The sequence below is a fragment of the Podarcis tiliguerta genome (assembly GCF_965153285.1).
Source record: "Podarcis tiliguerta genome assembly, chromosome: 6".
Taxonomy (NCBI): Eukaryota; Metazoa; Chordata; class Lepidosauria; order Squamata; family Lacertidae; genus Podarcis; species Podarcis tiliguerta.
This window is the reverse complement of record NC_139539.1, coordinates 14,676,847-14,686,702: the sequence shown is the minus strand read 5'-3', so window position 1 is coordinate 14,686,702 and position 9,856 is coordinate 14,676,847. Positions and strand designations below refer to the sequence as shown.

Sequence of the window (9,856 nt, the reverse complement as noted above, 5' to 3'; positions counted from 1 at the left end):
CATTGCTCGGTCCCTGCTCCTGCCCACCCAGCAGTTTGAAAGCACATCAAAGTGCAAGTAGATAAATAGGTACCGCTCCAGCGGGAAGGCAAATGGCATTTCCGTGTGCTGCTCTGGTTCGCCAGAATCGGCTTAGTCATGCTGGCCACATGACCCGGAACCTGTACGCCGGCTCCCTCGGCCAATAAAGATGAGCGCCGCAACCCCAGAGTCGTCCACGACTGGGCCTAATGGTAAGGGGTCCCTTTACCTTTTTACAGTTCCCATCATTCCCTGGGAAGAGAGAGTGATTGTTAAACCACTCTAGGAATCTTAGCTCTGTGAGGTGAACTGGGGTCTCTTAACAACTCTCAGCACCCTTAGCAAACTGCGGCTCCCAGAATTCCTTGGTTGAAGCCATGGCTGTTTAAAACAGCATCATGGTGCTTGAAATATATTTTTTAAAGTTTGGCCTTTTAATGCCAATAGGCCTATTCAGTTCTTTAAAAATTTCCAAGATGAGACTGTCCTTTGTATGAGAATACCTTGTACTGTTTTTATTCCGGTGTTGAGCGTTGCACTGCTTATTTTGTCGGACTCTTCCTCAATATTTTACATGAGGGGGCGGCCTATTAATATTTTTATAAATAATATTTTAAAAATATTGGTTGCAGCTCCCCTGCTGACTGAAGCAACCAGGTTTCCCCTGTGTGCGATGTGTGGAATGGCCCTTTGCTTGAAGATTGGGTAGGAAATGGACACTGTCACTCTGACTTGTGCAATTTAGAGCCATTCCGAGTGAAAGGTGAACTATTTCAGGGATTATCTCCATCTGCCCTGAAGTGTTTCCTTTCTCTTTTCAAGATCTTGCCCGTTGTCAAGAGCACAGTCCTGGTGGGGATGCGCAGCGTCTGCCTTCCTTCAGCCTTGCCTAAATGAGAGATCAGTGGCTTGACTTGAGACGATCTGCAGTAATGAAGAACAGGCAGCAAGCTCTGCAGTTCCACTGAGGTCAAACTACTAAGATAAGTTTCCATGTTGCCGGTGGGGAAATCATCCCTTCTAAAGAGAATGTCTCCCCCCATTCTCATTCTCTCTCTCTTTCTGGCACTATGGTTTGGTTCCACTGGTGCAATGGTGCCCTCATCAGGCGGTACCTAAAAGTGTCCAGGGAATCCGATGCTATGGCTATTTTTCATAGAATCACAGAATTGTAGGGTTGGGAGAGGACCACCAATGTTCATGTAGTCAAACCCCCTGCAATGCAGGACTGACGGCTACTGGTTTGACTGATTTCAATGTTGTATCTTTAAATTGTCCTAACCTGCCATGGACCTCGGGGCGAAGTACTGGTAAGAAGACTCATAACAGTGAATAATGATAGTAATATTCTAGGTGTTGCTTCCTTTTGGGGAGTCTTTCAGGGCCCAGCCCCACAAGGCCTTGATCCAGCCCCTATAAATCTAATTTTCAACAGGTAGCATCTTGAGATCCGTTGTTTTAATCTAATCTAAGTGGATTGAAGACTGTGGTCTAAAGTAGTCGATCTACCAGTATATCAGAAGGAGCATCTCCACCCCCACCGTTCTACCCGGACACTGAGGTCCAGCACCGAGGGCCTTCTGGCGGTTTCCTCACTGTGAGAAGCCAAGTTACAGGGAACCAGGCAGAGGGCCTTCTCGGTAGTGGCACCCTCCCTGTGGAACGCCCTCCCACCAGATGTCAAAGAGAACAACAACTACCAGACTTTTAGAAGACATCTGAAGGCAGCCCTGTTTAGGGAAGCTTTTAATGTTTGATGTATTACAGTATTTTAATATATTTTTTGGAAGCTGCCCAGAGTGGCTAGGGAAGCCCAGCCAGATGGGCGGGGTATAAATAATAAATTATTATTATTATACATTTTAATATGGTCAATATATCCTTTATTGCAGATATAGCTGGGAAGACGGTAAAAGGCAAGTGACTGGATTTTATGTTGTTCTATTTTATTATTATTTCCAAAATTCTCACTCGCTTTAATGAGCCATTGCCAAGCAGTGTAGACTCGGCTGAACTATATGGGCCCAATGGTCTGACTCTATAAGCAGTTTCCTATGTTCCTCAGACTGGTAGCAAAACGATGGAAAGCTGAAAATATGCCACTGTATATCATCTGCTCCCTGAATGCAACACATGCCAAAGTCTTGCTCTCTACCCTTTCTCTAATAGGATCCTTCACATCTGTGCACCTGCAAATTTTGCACAGGAGGAGGGAAGCCGTAAACTGCAAGAGACAAAAACAGGCAGCCGAACTTCTCAAGTCACACCATGTTCCTCAAAGGCACACTCCAAAGAGTGGCTTACAGTAATTTCCTGCAATTTAAAAGTATTTATTTTTAAAACACTGGCTGCCAAACCCCATCTGACTCTCATACTGAATTTCACCATCCAAACGCAGCAATTTATTTGGGATCATCCGACTCAACCGGTGATTAAAATGTCTCGGTGTTAAATACCGCTCAGCGATGGTGAGAGCTTCAATGCATCCTCAGGGCGCTCTCTATAATTAATGCTACGTACTTAAAGCAGGGCACTTTGCTGATCGCCGTGCTAACCCTTTGTTGCCTGAAGGTGTGTGTGTGGGGGGGGGAATGCAATATATTCTAGCAAAAACATTCCCATTTTGCATATGTTTCTTATTTGGGCACTCAAAGGCTACTTTGTACTTATATGGTGTTTTAATAATTCACATTATTTGCCTCCTGTCCAATCGTAGGCTGGGGTGTCAGTGTGTGTTTAGAGGGACTGATGCTGTCTCCGAGGGCTGCCTCCTAGATCTATTATTCCAGTGGAAGTAGGAATGCATTTAAAGCATATTTTCTCTCCCAAAGAATCCCGGGAACTTTACTTCACCCCTCACAGAGCTGCAATTCCCGGGACCCTAAGCAAACTGCTGTTTCCAGGATTATTGGGTTGGGGCAAATGTATTATGTGGGTGGGTGGGTGGGTGCAAGCCACAGGCTTTGTGGCTCACAGCTCACACCCTGTATGTGAGGCGCCTGGAGGGGAAAAGAGGACACCCAGGCACCTGTGTGCTGCTTCCTGCAAGAGCAGCACTGTGTTTTGGCCACGAACCTTACAGGCTGCGTCCCAGCACCTGACTGAACACCCTAAGCCCATCTTCAGTAAGACATAACTGCTGCCTCCTGCATTGCTTCTACTGCATTTGCAGCACCAAATGACCTCTCTAGGGTGCAAGCCTGGGCGGTGTGTATGGAGGTCCTGGGCTGCCCGGACAACTGCTCTTGGCCTCGCTGATGTGGTCCAAAGGAAAGAGCAATATGTTTGGCACCAGCTTGGCTGCAGTTGTCGGAAGGAGGCAGCTTCCAGTATTATTAAAGAGGGAGAACAATTTATCCCCACTGTTCTATGCATAATTTCATTTACTTCTATCATGTCCCCTCTTACACACTTTCCCACCCCTAAACTGAAAAATCCTACCCTTTCTTCAGAAGGGAGTTGCTTCAGCCCCTTCACCATTTTCCAGGTCTACAGTAATAGCCCTTTTGATATATTATTAGCACATTCTGGCAGCATCTTACTGAATGTTCCAGTCGCAGCCCATGGTGTTATGAGATACACAGTTCTCTTAAGACCTTCTTCATTGTCTTCCTAGAGGAGGAACATGCCTAGACAGGCAAACGATTCCAGCACGTATTAGAGCGGAACACGTTCTTGTTTAATGCAGAGCCAGGCTACACAAGCAAAGCGTTGCTTTCTCTGCCGCCCTCCAGTAACCAAAGCAAACCATTTTTACAGAACTGGAAGGCGTTTCTATCTCAGTGGGGGGCGGGGGGGGGGGCGGGAGAGAAGTTTGTTCAAAGCGAGTTTGACTTGCTGGTCATCATAGCTTCTACCAAGAAACCTATTGCACAGTCGTGGAAAAGCGTGAAAATTTCTTGAATATGGAGGGGGGATTAATAGGTGCACGTGCTGATCGAAACATGGATGAAGCGAAAGTATGAATGGGCCCCAAATTTTATGCAGAATTGAGCGCAGCATCGAGTGTGTCTTTATGACAAAAATGAAGGCTGAATGCCATTAGGCCTTGGTACTCCTTAAACTGTCTCCTTATATTAGGCCCAAATGCTTAATTTTCAAAAACCTTATGTGCATATGGTGGTTGTGCTACTGGTGCTCTCCACCATAGGTCTGGCTGTAAACCATTGAGCCTCTTGGGTTTGCCAATTGGAAGGTTGGCGGTTCGAATTCGCACAACGGGGTGAGCTCCCGTCGCTCTGTCCCAGCTTCTGCCAACCTATCAGTTTGAAAGCATACCAGCTCAAGTAGATAAATAGGTGCCGCTTCAGCAGGAAGGTAAACGGTGTTTCCATGCGCTCTGGCTTCCATCACAGTGTTTTGTTGCGCCAGAAGCAGGTTAGTCATGCTGGCCAAGACCCGGAAAGCTGTCTGTGAACACACGCTGGCTCCCTCGACCTGAATGTGCAGATGAGCACATCCCATAGCCGCCTTTGACTGGACTTAACCGTCCAGGGGTCCTTTTCCTTTACCTTTGACCTAGGCTGTGACCCAAGGGAAGAACATGCATTCTTCATCATCCCTTCTTATTAAGTTCTTGCTGCAGGTGATTGTTTTTACAATTTGTTGCTCAAGTGCTATAACCTCGAGAACTCCTAAGTATCCTCCCTGCCTCCCTTTTTCATATGACTAATAGTTGGCCTACAGCCAATCTCATGTGCTTGCTTTTCCAGGAGAGCATAATAGGTTCTTTGCACTTGCTAAAAGAAAGATGAGAGAAAATGAACAAAGCTTGGCTATTACCAAAAGCAAATACTGAAAGTCCTTCCTTTTGTTTGTACAAAAGGGGAACGCTGCAAGTTTTGAAGGCCAAGTATGGAAGTTCTCTGTCAGGTCTGTGTTTATCATCAGAGGGCTACAGCATAAATGCATCTGATGGGTCTCGGAATCCTCGGGATATAATTATAGCAATTATCCGGATGGGATCTTCTCATCAATAACCTTTGCCTCGTCCCTTGCAACCTGTCATCCCTCATCAACGGGCCGCAAGAGCAACGTATTGTTCCGACTCGTTCGCCTGCTGCTGTTGAGAGGGAGAAGCTGTCAGCGGCAGGACAGTCCGCCGAACTGTACGCATGACCTCCTGGAGCGAGCAGCCATCTGCCAGATGGGATGGCAAGGCACCAAACGCTGAGCAGCTCCTCGCCGCCCGGGCTCTCCTCTTCCTGACAAGGAAGCGAGGCAAACACAGCTGCAGCTCCTCTCCAAAGAACTTTGAACGCTGCAAACTCCGAAGGCTGTGCTGCTTACAGATGAATATGCAACTCGTGTGGCCCAAACTGAAAGAACAACAAGCCTCTTCTCATACACAAATGCCCATCTTAGCCGGATAGTTTGATGAACAGGCCAATCTTTAAAGTCCAAGTTTCCACTGAGGAGTAGTGTTTAGTGCCATACAAGGACTGCGGCAGTGGGGCTAGGTTCAAGTATTGATTCTGCCGCAAAGCTTTCTGGCTGGTTTCTTTACCAGAAGGAATACCTGTCAACTAGTTTTTCCTGCAAGAGCAAGGCGGCCATTTTGGGTGCCTTGCTCCTGTGTGATTTTGGGGCGAGATCTCACCCCCCCAAAAAAAGTATTTCTTCAGGTCCACGATCTCGCACAGTGCCCCAACATGTGCATGTTTGGGCTGTGTCCAAAAAAGGTGCTTTTTCTAGGCCCACAATCTTGTGCGTGTCAGGTGCCTCACAAGGGATTTTGGACCCAAAAGACAGTGTATCGGATTTTGGCCGCATTATGTTGGAGGGAATGGGAAGGGGGTAAATAAGCTTTTATTCCCTTCTTTCCAGGACTACCACCACATCTCTTACGCTGTTTCTAATCCCAGCTCAGAGTGCTTTTGGGGCCTCCAAGGCATGTACTTTGAAGGGAAATTAGCGTACCTGTCTCGCCTCAGAGACAAAAGTGGCTGGCGGTTCACTATCAAATCCCATTCATACAAGGATCAAGGAATGGGTTTTGGTCTATGTTTGGATATCACAGAACTGTAGAGTTGGAATGGAATATGCAGCTGGTCCATACAGGGATCGAACCTGCAACCTAGGTGTTATCAGCACCATGGTCTAACCAACTGAGCTATCCAGGCTCATCATTGGACACCATATTATATCAAACCACTGAAAAACTATGGCTTCATACAGGCTTCTCCAATTCAGGGTCTCAAAGATGTTTTGGACTACATGTCCCAGTCAGCACAGCCGAAGATGGGAGGTGAAGTCTAAAACATCTGGAGGTACCAGGTTGTGGAAGACAGGTCCAGCAGTGTATCAGAGCCAGCCCTTCAAAATATCAAGGAAGGCTGTGCTGTGCTCACCACCCAAATGACACAAAATCTAAAGAGGAAGGCAGAGTATGACCCTTAGAGAACACTAGAAGTCAAAAGGGCCGTTTGAAAGGAGGAAAAACTGTTTCACAATGAAAGGCCGGCTCAAAATGCGGTGGAACCTGTTAAAATGCCCTGTTGAAAATACTGGACCAGAAACTGTTAGTGTTCTATACTGTTTAATGATAGATATGCAGCCCACAGCTAGACAAAGTTCACTCGTTCCAGTGGCTGAGCGCAAACAATAATGCAACTATTTAAAAGCTCCCAAAAGAAAACAGAGGGGACTGGTGCCATTTGCTGGGAGTTGCTGCCTTGTTAAAGAGTTTTCTAGGGTTAGTGTGCTTGCCCAGTACAAGACAGCAATGCCTCCCACAAGATGTTACACAATTCAAGCAAAGAACGCTGTGAGGGGGTTGTACTGGCCTGACCATGGCAGCCGTTTAAAAGCGTAATCTATCACAGAGCCTGCCACAAACTTATCTCCTGTGCCAAGATTCCTGGGTGTAACTGGGCAATGGATATAGGATATAATATAGATTTTAACCTCTGCGAGAAACTTTGGAAGCATGATCTGAAATCTACTGCAATGCTACACACTAAAATTATATGAAAATGATCCATAGATTGTATTTAACTCCAAGTAGATTGGCTAAAATGTATAAGGTGGAATCGGACTTATGTTGGAAATGCAAAGAAGTAGAAGGAACTTTTCCCATATGTGGTGGACATGCAAAAAAGTTAAAGTATATTGGGAAATGATATACAATGAGACGAAAAAGATGTTTAAAACAACTATCTCAAAACCCCCCAGAGACATTACTGTTAGGAATTGTTCAGGCATAGATTCCCAGGAGTCAGAAGAACTTATTCATGTATGGAACAACAGCAGCTTGGATCTTGTTAGCCCAAAAATGGAAAGTGAAAGAAGTCCCTGGTAAGGAAGACTGGAAACTTAAGATGATAGAATATGCAGAATTAGCAGGCCTAACAAGCAGAATAAGAGAACAAGAACAGGTATTTAAATAGTGGATTTTTTTTGTCAAGTATATTGAAAATGATTGTGCAGAGTTAAAAGCTCTGGCAGTATTAAAGTAATTCAACAGTATAACATATTTTGAACTGATGTAAGATAGGAAAATTAAATTAGATGGGTATCTTAAAATATGCAGGGATGGTGGATAAGTTAAATGAACCTTGGAAGGGGAGGGAGGGAAGTCAATGAATATATGGAATAACAAAATATGTTTAAAATTTGAAAATTTAATAAAAATGATTATTAATAATAAAAAGATTTCTGGGTGTAACTCTGCAAGCATGGAATTTAAGGTGGGTATCACCACCCATGTGAATGTAATGTTTAAAATGGTGGGTTTTCGAGTTTTCTCTCTCCAAGGCGTGTGCGGTGAGCTTCAGGCCCAGCAGTGGAATGTGGTCCTCAAAACCTCCTTCATCTGGCCCTCAGCACACTCTCTAGGCCAGCCACCAAGTGGTTTTGCCTGACTGGAATCTGCCCTTGAACTCTAACTTTCCCCTTGCTTGTCTGAAAGGACAGAGAAAGGCACGCACTTAGAAAGGAACTTATATTGTACAAAAGTAAACTTTGTATTAGTTGCTGTGCTGAGTTTTGCGTTTGCCCTTGCTGGTTGTGACCCTAAAAATGTTGCCCAGAAGAGAATGTGGCTCTCGAGTCGAACAAGGTCCCTCCACACCTACTTTAAGGGGACCGGTTCCTTGGCTGCTTGTCTGCCACCGAAACTTGCAAGTCCTAGCTGCACACATTGGGCAATGGACACGCATGCTAGTTGTCTATTCTCCTGCACGAACAGGGAGTATGAGCTAGAGCACTTTCAAGACCCACAGCTGTATAACCCACAGCTATATGTTGCAGGAAAAAAAATTACACTGGCCATTTGCTGAATGGCTTCGCTTCCCCAGTTTCCTAGGATCGACATGGCAACATTCCCTGCTCCCAAACCAGCCTCTTTAAACCTCCTCGCTTAACACACAAGTGAAATTAGATCACCACCTTGAGGCAAGCTCTCAGCACTGCACTACTGAATTGATAAAATAAAGTTATTTGTCAGGTTGATCCTGTAGGAAGTGCCTGGTTTGTGCGGAGTCCTTATTTCTGAATTTTCTGCAGACGCTGGACCACGAACTAAGTACTATTTTTAGCTAGGCTTAGCGTACAGAGATGTCCCAAAATGCGTGGAACTGCCATAGGCACCCAAAAGCAGCTCATTGCCTGTTATCCTGTATTTTATTCTGTGAACCACCGCGAAATCTTACGATGAAGGGTAGTATATAAATCCTAACAGCTGCCCAGACTTTCCCTGCTCCATATGACCCTGCTTTGTTTGAACCTTCGGGATTTCTGCTTTATTCACTTCTCATAAGACTTTTAGAATTGAAAGGGACCCCAAGGTTCATCTAGTCCAACCCCCTGCAATCCTTTGCCCAACATGGGGCTCAAACCCACAACCTTCGTTTGTTTTTGGTTGTTAAGCTTGTTAACGTTGCTAATACTGTTTTGTGGATTACGAGTGCTGTGACGCTTTGTGAACTTTATGGTTTTTCTTGTGCTTGAGCCTATTCTTAAAGTTGCTTTGTTAATGGCGTTTCATAGAAGGTGGTTGTTTTCCTGATGATTTGTTATTACTTCGTATGGCTTCTGTTGCAGTTGTGATGTCCTACGATGTTATTACAGTGGTGCCTCGCAAGACGAAAAGAATCCGTTCCGCGAGTCTCTTCGTCTAGCGGTTTTTTCATCTTGCGAAGCAACCCTATTAGCGGATTAGCGCTATTAGCGGTTTAGCGGCTATTAAAGGCTTAAGGGATTAGCGGATTAGCTGCTAAAAGGCTATCAGCAGCTTAGTGCCTTAGAAAAAGGGGGTGGGGAGTGAAAAAAAAATCGCAAGAATCGCAAGACATTTTCGTCTTGCGAAGCAAGCCCATAGAGAAATTCGTCCTGCGAAGCGCATTGAAAAACGGAAAACCCTTTCGTCTAGTGGGTTTTCCATCTTGCAGGGCACCACTGTATTTAAGTTAGCTGCTTGGTGACTCATTTGAGTGCAAAGCGGCATAGAAATGCAACTGAAATGGGGAAAAAGGGGTTTGAATATAAAATCTGTAAGAATCCCAAACAAAGCATCATGAAGTATTAAAACCATCCATAAAAGGTAAAGGGACCCCTGACCATTAGGTCCAGTCGTGGCCGACTCTGGGGTTGCGGCGCTCATCTCGCTTTACTGGCCGAGGGAGCCAGGGTACAGCTTCTGGGTCATGTGGCAAGCCCTAGGCTCTGTGGTTTAGACCACAGCGTCACCCGCATCCCAAAACCATCCATAGTAATATAGTTTTATTCCATTTAATGCCAAATATAGGAAGCGGGTAGCACTGTGGGTTAAACCACAGAGCCTAGGACTTGCCGATCAGAGGGTCGGCGGTTCAAATCCCCGCAACGGGGTGAGCTC

At 45.4% G+C, this 9,856-nt stretch overlaps 1 long non-coding RNA gene across 1 annotated transcript; it reads left to right on the top strand.

Annotated features, from left to right (window-relative positions):
* The first annotated feature begins 1,902 nt into the window (after positions 1–1,902).
* LOC310679164 lies at positions 1,903–2,636 on the top strand. Its single transcript, XR_014512143.1, has 2 exons — positions 1,903–1,937; positions 2,191–2,636. It is a non-coding gene; the product is annotated as an uncharacterized lncRNA (long non-coding RNA).
* Positions 2,637–9,856: the final 7,220 nt, after the last annotated feature.